Source organism: Hordeum vulgare, chromosome 2H, assembly GCF_904849725.1.
Source record: "Hordeum vulgare subsp. vulgare chromosome 2H, MorexV3_pseudomolecules_assembly, whole genome shotgun sequence".
Taxonomy (NCBI): Eukaryota; Viridiplantae; Streptophyta; class Magnoliopsida; order Poales; family Poaceae; genus Hordeum; species Hordeum vulgare.
The window spans coordinates 526,794,473-526,810,491 of record NC_058519.1 but is presented as its reverse complement, the minus strand read 5'-3'; positions in this window follow the sequence as shown (position 1 = coordinate 526,810,491).

Below are 16,019 nucleotides of genomic sequence, written 5' to 3'. Positions count from 1 at the left end.
ATCATCTATACTTCTTGTGATGACGGGTGCCGGTTGGCGCAGGATGGAGGCAGTTCCACATGTTAACAATCTGCATGCACATCTCGTAGCTTACTTACGCGTCCTTGTCCGCATACTTGACATGATCTTCATCCAGTTTTATCACCTGAGCGCGGTGTTAGGCAACCTTCTTCTTCTTGCAGACATCCTTCATGCCTTTGTAGTAGGGGTCGATGATGGCCATGATGAGGTGAACCAGGGAGTCCTTACGCTTCTCGTCGCCGCTCAAGATCTTGTACTAACATTGGATCTCCAAAAGACTCCAACAGGCCAAGCCCGTGGTCTTGAGCACCTTTTTCATTGTTGGTGGTGTCGACCATACTGACTATGTAGTCGGGGCTGTTAACAAACCCAGTGAAATGCTCGCAAGGCCTTGTAGCCAGACAGTAGTGGTAGACAAGGACGTAATGGCCCATGCACAGCTGGGTGACAGCAACCTTCTGATCATGCCCAACACCACTGCTGGTGTACTCAAGGTCGAAGTCGACCACTTTGTACCTGTCATCAGCAAGTAACTCATCCATGGTGTGGATGGAATTCTCCACCCGGACCGTGTCATTGGTGAATACCACTGATAGGTCCTTGACCTTACGTGCGTGTCCACATAGGCACAGATGGTGAAGTGACACTCGTCGTTGACAGCCGTTGGGAGCGCCGCCATTAGAGCTGAGCAGGATATGTTGGGTTTTCTCTGGAGAGGAAGGGTGATACGTCCATTTTGCACCATGTTTTGTTACAGTTATTTATAGTGTTTTTATACATTTTGCCACTTGGTGGAGTAATTCTAATGCTTTTTGTCTCATAATATGCAAGGTTTACATCAAGAGGGAGAATGCCGGCAAATATAATTCTGGACATGAAAAAGCTACATCAAAGATACCTATTATGCACATCTCCAAATGGGTTGAAACTTTACGGAGATTTATTTTGGAGTAAATAAAAAACATTGGAGCGAAGAAGTATCGGAGGGGGATACCAGGCGCCCACTAGACACCAGGGCGCACCAGCCCCCGTGGCGCGGCCTGATGTCTAGTGGCCCCTAGCCCACCTCTGTGACCATATTCTGGTATCGATTCCCTTTTACCCTGAAAAAAAACTCAGAGGATGACTTGGAGGACGAAGCGCCACCGTCTCAAGGCGGAACCTGGGCAGCAGCACTTTTGCCCTTTGATGGAGCGATTCCGTCGGAGGAACTTCCATCCCAGAGGGGGAAATCAAAGTCATCGTCATCGCCACCAACCTCTCATCTTGGGGAGGCAAATCTTCATCAACAACTTCATCAACACTATCTCCTCTCAAACCCCTACTTCATCTCTTGTGCTCAATCTTGTACCGGAACCTCGAATTTATACCTTGGGTGTGACTAGTAGTATTGATTACATCTTGTAGTTAATGCTTTATGGTTTATTTGGTGAAAGATCATATGTTCAGATCCAATATGCTACTCCCTCCGTCACGGTTTAGAAGGCACGCTTGAAAATCTCTGGGACCAAGGTAGTCATCGATTGTTTGTGAGATGTAGCAAGTGTAGATGCTAATGCGTCTAATCAACTGAGAGAATACTAGTACTAATGCGTAACCAGCAAATTGGGAGGGCGCATGCATGACTAGTATTAGTACTAATTAATAAGAGTAATTGCTTTCGCGCCCTAAACCTTGTCTATTTTGAAAACGCACGCAAGTTTAACTGTGCCTTCTAAACCGTGATGGAGGGAGTATTTAATACCTCTGTGATCATGAGCATGTTTATTACTTGGGAGTAGTTACTTTTGTTCTTGAGGCCCGAGAGAATTCATGTTGCAAGTAGTCATGTGAAGTTGATATTCGCTCGATATTTTGATGATATGAATGTTGTGATTCCCTTAGTGGTGTTATATGAATGTCGACTACATAAAACTTCACCATCTTTGAGCCAATGTGAATGCATTGTGGAGTAGTAATTAGCTGGTGGGTTGCGAGAGTAATAGAAACTTAAACACCAGTTTATGCACTACTCCGTAAGCGGCTGATTTGGCTCCCTATGTTTAATGCTATGGTTAGAATTTATTAATACTTTTCTCATAGTTGTGGATGCTTGCGGGAGGGTCAATCATAAGTGGGAGGCTTTTTCAAGTCAGAATAGCACCCAAGCATCGGTACACCCACATATCAAATTATCAAAATAGCGAACGTGAATTAACCCAACATGACGAAAGTGACTAGGTGAAGTTCCCGTGTGCCCTCAGGAACACTTTCCCTATTATAAGAAACTGTTCTGGCCTCTCCTTTGCCACAAAAGTATTGGGATACTGATACGTCTCCAACGTATCTATAATTTTTTATGATTCCATGCTATTATCTTGTCAAACTTTGGATGTTTTGTATGCATTTTATATCTTCTTTTGGGACTAACTTATTAACTCAGTGCGAGTTCCTGTTTTTTCCGTGTTTTTGACCTTTTTCACAGGAGAATATCAAACGGAGTCCAAACGGAATAAAACTTCCGAAAAGAATTTTTCCGGAACAGAAGATATGCAGGGAGCTTGAGAACGAAGGCAAAGGCTCCCGGGGAAGCCACAAGCCCCCTAGCCGCGGCCTCGGAGGGGCGCCTAGCAGGCTTGTGGACCCCCCGTTGCTCCTTTGCCCTATTTCTTCCGCCTATAAATCCTCGAAAAATCTGAAACGACGGGAGAGAGCCACGAAAATACTTTTCCGCCGCCGCAAGCTTCTGTCTCCGCAAGATCCCATATGGGGCACGTTCTCGTGCCCTGCCGGAGGGGGATTCGGACACGGAGGGCTTCTTCATCAACACGATTGCCTCTCCGATGATGCGTGAGTAGTTCACCACAGACCTTCGGGTCCATAACTAGTAGCTAGATGGCTTCTTCTCTCTCTTGGATCTTCAATACAAAGTTCTCCATGATCTTCATGGATATCTATCCGATGTAATCCTCTTTTGTGGTGTGTTTGTCGAGATCCGATGAATTGTGGATTTATGATTAGATTATCTATGAATCGCATTTGAGTTTCCTCTGATCTCTTATATGCATGATTTCATATCCTTATAATTCTCTTCGAGTTGTGGGTTTTGTTTGGCCAACTTGATCTATGATTCTTGCAATGGGGAAGTGCTTGGTTTTGGGTTCATACCGAGCGATGTCCTGACCCAGTGACAGAAGGGGTAGCGAGGCACGGATCTTGTTGTTGCCATCAAGGGTAAAAAGATGGGATTTATATGTATTGCATGAATTTATCCCTCTACATCATGTCATCTTGCTTAAGGCGTTACGCTGTTTGTTATGAATTCAATACACTAGATGCATGTTGGATAGCGGTCGATGTGTGGAGTAATAGTAGTAGATGCAGAAAGTACCGGTCTACTTGTCTCGGACGTGATGCCTATATGTATGATCATTGCCTTAGATATCGTCATGACTTCGCGCGGTTCTATCAATTGCTCGACAGTAATTCGTTCACCCACCGTACTATTTGCTATCATGAGAGAAGCCTCTAGTGAACACTATGGCCCCCGAGTCTACTTCACATCATATTTTCAGCTCTACACTTTTACTTTGTTGCACTTTCCGCCTTCAAATCTCACCTTGCAATCAATCGTGAAGGGATTGACAACCCTTTGTAGCGTTGGGTGCAAGTTTGCTGGTTTTGCGCACGTACTTTGGAGACTTGCCTTGATACTGCTACTGGATTGATACCTTGGTTCTCAAACAGAGGGAAATACTTACTGCTACTGTGCGGCATGACCTTTTCTCTTTAAGGGAAAAACCAATGCAAGCTCAAGGGGTAGCAAGAAGAATTTCTGGCGCCGTTGCCAGGGAGCATCAAGTCAAGAATAGTCTTCCTCCAACGTGTCAATTTCTGGCACCGGGGACTATTCTAAGTGAAGCTTATCCAAGTAACTATCGCAAACTCATCTCTTGCATTTACCTTTTTTGCCTCTCATTTTTCTCTCCCCCATTTCTGAAAAACAAAAATTTACAAAAATATTTGCCTTTTTCGTTCGCCCTTTTCTTTCGTGTAACGACCCGACTCAACGAGTCAAGCCTCTGGTGTTTCTGTACCATCCCAAGATCATGCTAGTACACACACAGTACATAATGTATATATTCAAGAGTGCAATAACACAGCTTTATTAATCGAAATCTCATAAAGAGTACTTCATTACAATAACGGAGTACCATAAAGTGGCTGAAGGCCAAACTCATGAGATTATCTAACGAAGACTAAGCGGAAGCATCAGGTAGACGAGTCCATCCGACTCCAAGGGCATGTCGCTGAGCGTAGAACCGTAGCCTCACTCCTGGTCGGAAAAGTACTCTGCAACATGATACGTTGCAGCCGTGTAGGTCAGCATATTGAATATGCTGGCAAATCATCAAGAGAGGGAGTAAAATAATAATCACTATCTCTACATGCATATTTGGCCGGTGGAGCTAAGTTTTTGCATAAAGCTAGTTTTATCCTACAACAAAAGGGTTTGAAAGCAAAATATTACTACATAGTTTGTTGTTAACGAGATGGTTCCGCCAACCAATTCTCGTACCCGAATAGTTGTTAACACCCACATCATTATTACGTTGTGTCGAGAGTTCAGGGGAAATTCAATGCCTTCGGCTCAAGTTGTCCATGACCGTGGACACGGCTAATCGATTAGGTTGAGTACTCTGCAGAGTTTTGCACACGTTCCCCACAAGATTTGATCGCCTCCGGGTTTGTCCTCGCACTTCAGGGTGTTTGAAGACCGGATGATCAAAACATGGTCTTTCAACGGGTCCCTCTGAATCCCTGTCGGTGCCCATCCATTCCTACCGTTCGTCTACATCTGCTAGCACCGCCTGTCCAGAGTCGCCGCGTTGTCCAACCAAGCCAGAGCCCATAATGACTTGTGGCTGTGCAGGTAAGCCTTGAGTCTTGAAGTCTCCGTCCGTCCCTTTGAGCCTGGGTGAAGCTTTCCGCAGGATGACATGGCCTCTCCAGCATCCCGGGCATCCACTGGGTTCTCCAGGGAGCCGATCAACCGTCCTTCACCCAGTGTTGCATTGCGTCCGAGGTCTTGAAAATCTTGTCTTAGTCCGGTCTTGGTTATTATATCAATCTCGCATCTCTCGTGGCATACACTCAACCGATAACCCGTCTACTTAAGCATAGCATATATATAACTTTGTCATCCCGGGGCCAAGTATCGGGGTGTTGGTGTTCCTACCACATGATACTACACCTATGACTAAAGTTTCCAAGTACCTAGGCAGCATGCAAATAGGGCAAAGAAGGTGATCTACTATGCATTGAAAACATAGGTAAAAATAACATGATCAAAGATGACTTGCCTTGATGATAGTTGTCCTGCTCGAGCGTCTCTAAGTAACACGCTTCGCACTCCGGATGATCTACCGATACAAACACAAAGCACACCATAAGCAATTCAATCATGCCACGAGAAAAAATAACATCACATGCAATGATTGGCAAACGACTACGCAAAAGAATTTTATCGCGCGTCGGTAGGACAGAAACTTGTTTCTGTTGAAAACACTAGTAAAAGTACTTGGAAAATTCTGAAAATTCTACCACAGTAAGGTTCTATCACTAGAAAACAGTAGCGAAACGAATCAACTCAATATCGTTTTTCAAACTCCTGGAATAGGCAAAACAGTGTTTAAACTAAATCTGCTCTAACTTATATTTAAAAATTCCAAACACAGAACAATTATATATTTTTTAAAACTACAGGAAATTTTTGAGCTACTGGAAAAAGAATCAATGTCATTGGACGTAGGGATAAAAAGTTGTGATCAAAATAAGATTGAAAGTTTCTGTTTTCGAAATCTGGACAGAAATTACGAAACTGCTAGTCCTAATGAGAGGCACACGTGGCAAGCTTCTAATGGCTGAGATGGAGTGCATGAAATAGAGAGAGAGAGGTTGCTACCTGCTGCTGGAGGTGTTGCACCGGCAAGAAAGGAGATGGCCGGCGAGGAAGGAGGGAGTAGCGCCGGGCGGTGGGGCGGCGGGCGGCGGCGGTGAGGTTCCTCCTCCGCGGGGAAGAGGCGACGGTGGAGAGAGAGTTCGGGGAGGGCTCCTCCTCCGCGGCGAGGCCGAGGTGCAGCAGCTTTTGGGCTGCTGCCGCTGCTCGCGGCGGCGGCTAGGGCGGAGGTGGGGTGAGGCGCCGGCGGCGGCTTGTGGAGGCGGCGGTGGAGAGACGGCGGCTAGGGTTGGGGAGAGGTGACGGTGGGGGGGGGGTTATATAGGCTTAGGGGAGGGGAGTAGAAGGAAGGAGAGGGAGAACTTTGGGAAGGAGATCATGGGAGAGAAAATAGGAAAGAGAGGGAGAGGTGAAGGGGAGTAAAAGGAAAAGGAGGGAGAGAAAGAAGGAAGGAGAGAAATAAGGAAAGGGGAGGGGGAGAACGTGGGGAGGGAGTGCATGCATGGAAATTGCATGCGTGCATGCATGGGGGCTGGGCTGAGCCCTTGTGGCTCGGCCTGGCAGTTCTATTTTTTTTAAACAAACTAACAGCAGCAAAAAAAAGAAAAGAAAGAAAACAAAACAGTAAAAAAAACAAAAATATATATATGTTCCTAGCTAACAAAAGTAGGTACATATAATACATATAGGAACCCTAGTTCCACCTAATGCAATTTTTTAAAAAAAGTTTTATGCACTAGGATCACACAACGCGATCGAAAAAAAAAACTCGACTAAAAATAATTCGGAGTTTGGAAAAATTTGCAAAACAAAAAATGGTGACTTTAACTCACAGGGGAGAAGTCATATTATCTCCACTCCGATAAATTGCCTGCAGTCACATGACGATAAAATTTTTCAGAGGAACGCAATGATGCATAAAATATGGGATGCAAAAGAATGATCTATTAACATCCGAATTTACGAAAATTGGGATGTTACAAACCTACCCACCTTAAGATGAATCTCGCCCTCGAGATTCGGGTTGGCTAGAAAATAGGTGCGGGTGGTCTCGACGAAGGTCCTCTTCTCGTTCCCAGGTGGCTTATTCCTCGGTGTGGTGGCTCCACAACACCTTGCAGAACTTGATGATCTTGCTGCGGGTAACTCTGTTGGCGGTCTCGAGAATTCGGACGGGTTTCTCCTCATACGTCAGATCGCTGTCAAGCTGTATGGCCTCTAGGGGCATTGTATCTCTCAACGGAACATCGGCCATCTCAGCGTGGCATTTCTTCAACTGGGAAACATGGAAGACATCATGAACTCCGGACAATCCTTCCGGCAGTTCCAGTTTGTATGCAACTTCGCCTCTACGTTCAAGAATTTTGTAGGGGCCAATGAAACGTGGGGCTAATTTTCCTTTCACACCGAATCTCTTGATTCCTCGAAGTGGAGACACCCGAAGATATGCTTGATCTCCCACTTCGTACGTTACTTCCTTGCGTTTGCTGTCGGCATGACTCTTCTGCCTGGACTGAGCTATCTTGAGTCGGTCACGAATAAGCTTGACCTTCTCTTCAGAATCTCGGATGAGGTCGGGACCAAAAAGTTGTCGGTCTCCAACTCCATCCCACATCAACGGTAGAGCTTCGAAAGGGGCCATCTTCAGACTGGTCTGGTAGCTGTTGTTGTACGAGAACTCGGCATACGGTAAATTGTCATCCCAACTAGACCCATAGTCTAGTGCGCAAGCTCTCAACATGTCCTCCAGAATCTGATTAACTCTCTCAGTCTGTCCATCTGTCTGCGGGTGAAATGTTGTGCTGAACTCCAATCTCGTTCCCAAGATTTCATTCAGTTGGTGCCAAAATTTTGATGTGAACTGAGTCCCTCTATCAGACACAGTGCTCTTCGGTACTCCTGCAGACATACGATCCTCGTCATATAAATCTTGGCAGCTTGGCACTAGTGTAGGTAGTCTTCACCGGAATGAAGTGAGCTACCTTGGTCAACCGATCGACCACAACCCAAATAGAATCATAGCCAGAACGGGTCCGAGGTAATCCTGTGATGAAGTCCATACCAAGCTTTTCCCATTTCCATTCGGGTATCGGCATAGGTTGGAGCAAACCTGCTGGCTTCTGATGCTCGGCTTTTACTCGCTGACAAACATCGCATATAGCTACGAACTCGGCAATGTCTTTCTTCAATCCTGTCCACCAGAAACTTTCTTTCAGATCCAGATACATCTTGGTGTTACCGGGGTGTATCGAGTACGGGGAATCATGAGCTTCCTGAAGTATCAACTTCCTGAGTTCGGGATCACTGGGCACATAGATGCGATCCTCAAACCATAAAGTTTCGTGTTCGTCCTCATGAAAACCTTTAGCTTTCCCGTCTTCCATTTTCTGCTTAATCTCAGCTATCTCTTTGTCAGCCTTCTGTGCTTCACGGATCTTTTCCGTCAAAGTAGACTGAATTTCCAGTGTGGCAACAAATCCTCTTGGAACTATCTCCAATTTGAGATCTCGGAGATCATCGACTAACTCCTGGGGTAATCCTCCCGCTGTGAGCGTGTTCACATAACTCTTGCGGCTCAACGCATCGGCTACAACATTTGCCTTGCCTGGGTGATAATGCAATCTCATGTCGTAGTCCTTGATCAACTCTAGCCATCGCCTCTGTCTGAGGTTCAACTCCTTCTGCGTGAAGATATATTTCAGGCTCTTGTGATCAGTGTAAACATCGCAACTATTTCCGATCAGGAAATGTCTCCAGGTCTTTAGAGCGTGCACTACGGCTGCTAGTTCCAAGTCATGTGTGGCATAATTCAACTCATGAGGTCTGAGCTGTCGGGATGCATAGGCAACAACATTGCCTTCTTGCATGAGCACTCCTCCGAGTCCTTGACGAGAAGCGCCACAGTAAACCTGGAAATCCTTCTGAATGTTGGAAAATATCAGCACTGGGGCTGTAACAAGACGTTTCTTCAGCTCTTGAAAACTGGTTTCACATTCCTCAGTCCAAACATACTTGGATTCCTTCTTCAATAACTCTGTCATGGGCTTGGCAATCTTTGAGAAATTCTCAATGAACCTCCGGTAATATCCGGCAAGTCCGAGGAAACCGCGGATCTCCTTGACTGAAGTGGGTGCTACCCATTCGGTGACTGCTGCGACCTTGGCAGGGTCCACTGCTATTCCTTCTCCTGAGATGACGTGTCCGAGAAATCCGACTTCCTTCAACCAAAACTCACATTTGCCGAACTTTGCATATAACTTATGCTCTCGAAGCTTCTCCAGAACTAAACGCAGATGTTCCTTGTGTTCCTCTTCGTTCTTGGAGAATATCAGTATGGCATCGATGAACACCACGACAAACTTGTCCAAGTATTCCATAAATACCTTGTTCATCAGGTTCATAAAATATGCCGGAGCATTATTCAGTCCAAATGACATGACCGTGTACTCATACAAGCCGTACCGAGTGGTAAAGGCTGTCTTGGGTATATCCTGTTCACGAATCTTCAACTGATGATACCCGGATCGAAGATCGATCTTTGAGAATATGCGAGCTCCAACTAACTGATCAAACAGATCATTGATCATCGGCAAGGGGTACTTGTTCTTGATGGTCACATCGTTCAATGCACGATAATCGACAACCATTCTCAGGGACTTGTCCTTCTTTTCAACCAAGAGCACTGGGGCTCCCCAAGGTGAAGAACTTGGGCGAATATAACCTTTGTCCAATAACTCCTTAATTTGCTTCTTGATCTCTATCAAGTCATTTGCGGGCATCCGATAGGGTCTCTTGGATATCGGGGCTGTTCCGGGTAATAGCTCAATCAAGAACTCAATCTCTCTATCGGGTGGCATGCCCGGCAATTCCTCCGGAAATACATCTGGGTACTCCTGTACAATTGGTACTTCCTCCTGGACTACTCCTGTGAGAGAGTTTACTCGCTTACTTCGTGTCGGGCGCTGAGACACGTACTTAATCCGCTTCTGCTCGGGGGTGGTGAGCAAAATAGACTTAAGGGCACAGTCGATATTCCCTTCATACTTGGCCATCCAATCCATGCCTAGGATTACATCCAATCCCTGGGACGCTAATACGAGGAGGTCGGTGGGAAAATTATGGTTCCCGATGTTGAGACTCAAAGCATGGCATCCTATCCCGGCTGTCATCATGCCTCCTGGGGAACTGACCTTAATAGGTTGGCTGAGGGTTCTAGTTGGCAAACTATATTTTTCCACAACTACCCTTGATATGAATGAATGCGTTGCACCAGAATCAAAAAGTACCAATACTGGATGTGAATTTAACAAAAACTTACCAACCACAGTATCGGGGTGATCATAGACTTCTTCCACATCAATGTGGTTCACCTGAGCTCGAGGAAAAAGATTGGGCTTCTTAGCTGCAGAGTTGCCGTTGCCGTTGCCGTTGCCATTTCCCTGCTTGTTCTGGGGACAATCAGTGGCATAGTGTCCCTTCTTCTAACACTTGAAGCAAGTGATGTGAGTCAGATCCTTCTGAGCTGGAGCTGAATGCTCCTGAGTGCCAGTACCGCCATTCTTGAAGTTGTTGTTGTTGCGGTGATTCCCATTTCCTCCATGGTTGTGGCCTCCATGGTTGTGCACAGGGTGGTTATGCTGAACGTGTCCTCCAAACTTACCGGATCCAGTCCCGGCATTCCCTGGATAAGGGGTGTAGCGAGGCTTCTGCTGAGTGCCGGAGTTGAACTTTCCAACCCCATACTTTCGCTTGCGGTTCTCCATCTGCTGATGTTTCCCCTCCAAGATGAGGGCCTTATCAACCAGCTCCTGATAGTGGTTGAAGGTGGCTACCGTCAACTGAATGCTCAGCTCATCATTCAGTCCTTCCAAGAACTTTTCCTGCTTGGCCGCATCATCGGCCACATCTCCAGGTGCATAACGGGCGAGCATGCTGAAGTCATCAACGTACTGGGCCATAGTGCAACTCCCCTAGCGTAAGTTGCGAAACTCACGCTTCTTCAGACTCATTGCACCAGCTGAGACATGTGCGGTGCGGAAGGCTTGCTTGAATTGCTCCCAAGTGACTCCAGCAATGTCATAGTGGTGGTGTAGTTCTCCCACCAAGCAGCTGCAGGGCCTTCAAGTTGGTGCGCGGCAAAACGCACCTTCTCAGCTTCAGAACAACCAGCGGTGATGAGTTCACGCTCCATCTTCCGAAGCCAATCATCTGCCACAATGGGCTCAATGCTGCTGGAGAAAGTTGGAGGGTTTAACCTCAGAAAACGGGTAAGGTTGTCAGCCTGGGGTGGATGATGGTGTTGTTGTTCTGGTTCTGGATGATCAGCTGCATCAGGGTGTTTTGTTGCTGGATCAACTGGGTGAGTTCCGGCGGAAAGTTGGAGGTAGGGGCGCGTCTTGGAGGCATCTGATGTTTGTAGAGGGGTGAGATTAGCATAGAACAATGGTCTAAGAGTAATTACACTACCCATATGAATGCAACACACAAGTATCACACCACACATTTTATTCAATCATCACAAAGGTTCACACGGGAATACAAAATTCGATAATCCTAAACATCGGCCTAACACGTAAAACGATAAAGTAAATTTGGTGGTCTAGTCTAAGTTTCCTCCTCAGAATAGCATGGTGTCGGGTCCTTCGGTGGAGCTTTCTTCATAATCCTCGTCGTTGCTGATCACTGGGGCTACGTCTCCTTCGGGATGAAGGTTCTCGCCCATGTCCAGTTCCTCCTCGAGGTATGCATCTCGAGTCTTCAGCTTCTCGATCCGCTCCAGAAAGTCCTTCACTTCCAGCTCATGTTCGTAGTGGGCTTCCCGGGCTGCATCTTCAAGCTCAAGCTCGCGGAGTGACAGTTGCTTAATCTTCCTGGCGTCCTTGAGCGCATGATACTCCAGAGTTCCGCTGTGCTTCTCCAAGGTCAGGGCATAAGACAAGAGAGCGTCGTTGGTCTTGCTTGAGATGATGTCTCCGTCTTCATTTCTCCGGGATACAGCGAATAGGTCTGGAGAAATAGGGCAGCCTTTGTATTCATCCTTGATACGTCCGAGTGCACAATGGATCGCCATGTCCCTTCCGAGAATCCAGTTGGGTGCGACGAACTTGAAATCCATCGGCTCAGTGCGCGGCTCGAATGTCCTTCCGGGAATATGCACCTCGATCCTGTAGCGTGAATCCTCCGGGTAAGACGAAGTTGGCTTCCCTGTGATAGTCGCCAGAGCAATCCTCAAATCCTTGGTGATCTGCACCAGCTCTTTTCCGAATGGCATAGTGGTGTCGGGCTGGCAAAACTCCGTGAACTTAACAGGGACGAAGGTGGCCATCTAAACATTGGAAAATCGGAGAGAAGTCAGAAATGATCAGAGGGGGAAATAGAAGATATAAGAGAAAATAGTTTTCTTCCTAAGGCTTTTCCAATCCTAGAGGTTACGTCCTAAGGTCAGCGTGTGCTCGGAATACCATTTCTGTAACGACCCGACTCAACAAGTCAAGCCTCTGGTGTTTCTGTACCATCCCAAGATCATGCTGGTACACACACAGTACATAATGTATATATTGAAGAGTGCAATCACACAGCTTTATTAATCGAAATCTCATAAAGAGTACTTTATTACAATAACGGAGTACCATAAAGTGGCTGAAGGCCAAACTCATGAGATTATCTAACGAAGACTAAGCGGAAGCATCAGGTAGACGAGTCCATCGGACTCCAAGGGCATGTCGCTGAGCGTAGAACCGTAGCCTCACTCCTGGTCGGAAAAGTACTCTGCAACATGATACGTTGCAGCCGTGTAGGTCAGCATATTGAATATGCTGGCAAATCATCAAGAGAGGGAGTAAAATAATAATCACAATCTCTACATGCATATTTGGCCGGTGGAGCTAAGTTTTTGCATAAAGCTAGTTTTATCCTACAACAAAAGGGTTTGAAAGCAAAATATTACTACATAGTTTGTTGTTAACGAGATGGTTCCGCCAACCAATTCTCGTACCCGAATAGTTGTTAACACCCACATCATTATTACGTTGTGTCGAGAGTTCAGGGGAAATTCAATGCCTTCGGCTCAAGTTGTCCATGACCGTGGACACGGCTAATCGATTAGGTTGAGTACTCTGCAGAGTTTTGCACACGTTCCCCACAAGATTTGATCGCCTCCGGGTTTGTCCTCGCACTTCAGGGTGTTTGAAGACCGGATGATCAAAACATGGTCTTTCAACGGGTCCCTCTGAATCCCTGTCGGTGCCCATCCATTCCTACCGTTCGTCTACATCTGCTAGCACCGCCTGTCCAGAGTCGCCGCGTTGTCCAACCAAGCCAGAGCCCATAATGACTTGTGGCTGTGCAGGTAAGCCTTGAGTCTTGAAGTCTCCGTCCGTCCCTTTGAGCCTGGGTGAAGCTTTCCGCAGGATGACATGGCCTCTCCAGCATCCCGGGCATCCACTGGGTTCTCCAGGGAGCCGATCAACCGTCCTTCACCCAGTGTTGCATTGCGTCCGAGGTCTTGAAAATCTTGTCTTAGTCCGGTCTTGGTTATTATATCAATCTCGCATCTCTCGTGGCATACACTCAACCGATAACCCGTCTACTTAAGCATAGCATATATATAACTTTGTCATCCCGGGGCCAAGTATCGGGGTGTTGGTGTTCCTACCACATGATACTACACCTATGACTAAAGTTTCCAAGTACCTAGGCAGCATGCAAATAGGGCAAAGAAGGTGATCTACTATGCATTGAAAACATAGGTAAAAATAACATGATCAAAGATGACTTGCCTTGATGATAGTTGTCCTGCTCGAGCGTCTCTAAGTAACACGCTTCGCACTCCGGATGATCTACCGATACAAACACAAAGCACACCATAAGCAATTCAATCATGCCACGAGAAAAAATAACATCACATGCAATGATTGGCAAACGACTACGCAAAAGAATTTTATCGCGCGTCGGTAGGACAGAAACTTGTTTCTGTTGAAAACACTAGTAAAAATACTTGGAAAATTCTGAACATTCTACCAAAGTAAGGTTTTATCACTAGAAAACAGTAGCAAAAAGAATCAACTCAATATCATTTTTCAAACTCCTGGAATAGGCAAAACAGTGTTTAAACTAAATCTGCTCTAACTTATATTTAAAAATTCCAAACACAGCACAATTATATATTTTTAACAACTACAGGAAATTTGTGAGCTACTGGAAAAAGAATCAATGTCATTGGACGTAGGGATAAAAAGTTGTGATCAAAACAAGATTAAAAGTTTCTGTTTTCGAAATCTGGACAGAAATTACGAAACTGCTAGTGCAAATGAGAGGCACACGTGGCAAGCTTCTAATGGCTGAGATGGAGTGCATGAAATAGAGAGAGAGAGGTTGCTACCTGTTGCTGGAGGTGTTGCACCGGCAAGAAAGGAGATGGCCGGCGAGGAAGGAGGGAGTAGCTCCGGGCGGTGGGGCGGCGGGCGGCGGCGGTGAGGTTCCTCCTCCGCGGGGAAGAGGCGACGGTGGAGAGAGAGTTCGGGGAGGGCTCCTCCTCCGCGGCGAGGCCGAGGTGCAGCAGCTTTTGGGCTGCTGCCGCTGCTCGCGGCGGCGGCTAGGGCGGCGGTGGGGTGAGGCGCCGGCGGCGGCTTGTGGAGGCGGCGGTGGAGAGACGGCGGCTAGGGTTGGCGAGAGGTGACGGTGGGGGGGGGGGTTTATATAGGCTTAGGGGAGGGGAGTAGAAGGAAGGAGAGGGAGAACTTTGGGAAGGAGATCATGGGAGAGAAAATAGGAAAGAGAGGGAGAGGTGAACGTGGGGAGTAAAAGGAAAAGGAGGGAGAGAAAGAAGGAAGGAGAGAAATAAGGAAAGGGGAGGGGGAGAATGTGGGGACGGAGTGCATGCATGGAAATTGCATGCGTGCATGGATGGGGGCTGGGCTGAGCCCTTGTGGCTCGGCCTGGCAGTTCTATTTTTTTTAAACAAACTAACAGCAGCAAAAAATAGAAAAGAAAGAAAACAAAACAGTAAAAAAAACAAAAATATATATATGTTCCTAGCTAACAAAAGTAGGTACATATAATACATATAGGAACCCTAGTTCCACCTAATGCAATTTTTTAAAAAAAGTTTTATGCACTAGGATCACACAACGCGATCGAAAAAAAAAAACTCGACTAAAAATAATTCGGAGTTTGGAAAAATTTGCAAAACCAAAAATGGTGACTTTAACTCACAGGGGAGAAGTCATATTATCTCCACTCCGATAAATTGCCTGCAGTCACATGACGATAAAATTTTTCAGAGGAACGCAATGATGCATAAAATATGGGATGCAAAAGAATGATCTATTAACATCCGAATTTACGAAAATTGGGATGTTACATTTCGCTTGCTTTCTATTTGCTTGTGTGCTTGTCTTGCTTGCTGAAGTCACCATGACTAAAAACACCAAACTTTGTGACTTCTCGAATACTAATAATAATGATTTTATTAGTACTCTGATTCCTCCCGCCACTAGTGCAGAATCATATGAAATCAATGCTGCTTTGCTGAATCTTGTTATGAAAGAGCAATTATCCAGCCTTCCTAGCGAAGATGTCGCATCCCATCTTAATACCTTCATTGAGTTATGCGATATGAAAAAGAATAAAGATGTGGATAATGATGTGATTAAATTGAAGCTATTTCCGTTCTCATTGCGAGATCGAGCAAAAACTTGGTTTTCATCTTTGCCCAAAAATAGTATTGATTCTTGGAACAAGTGCAAAGATGCTTATATATCCAAGTATTTTCCACCGGCTAAGATTATCTCACTCCATAATGATATCATGAATTTTAAGAAACTAGATCATGAACATGTTGCACAATCTTGGGAGAGAATAAAATTGATGATTAGAAATTGTCCCGCTCATGGCTTGAGTCTTTGGATGAGTCTTTGGATGATTATACATATCTTGGATTCCGCTTCCGGTGGAACTTTCATGGAAATCACATTAGGAGAAGCCTAAAAACTCCTAGACAATACCATGATAAACTATTCTCAATGGCACATTCAAAGGTCACCTACTAGTAAAAAAGTGC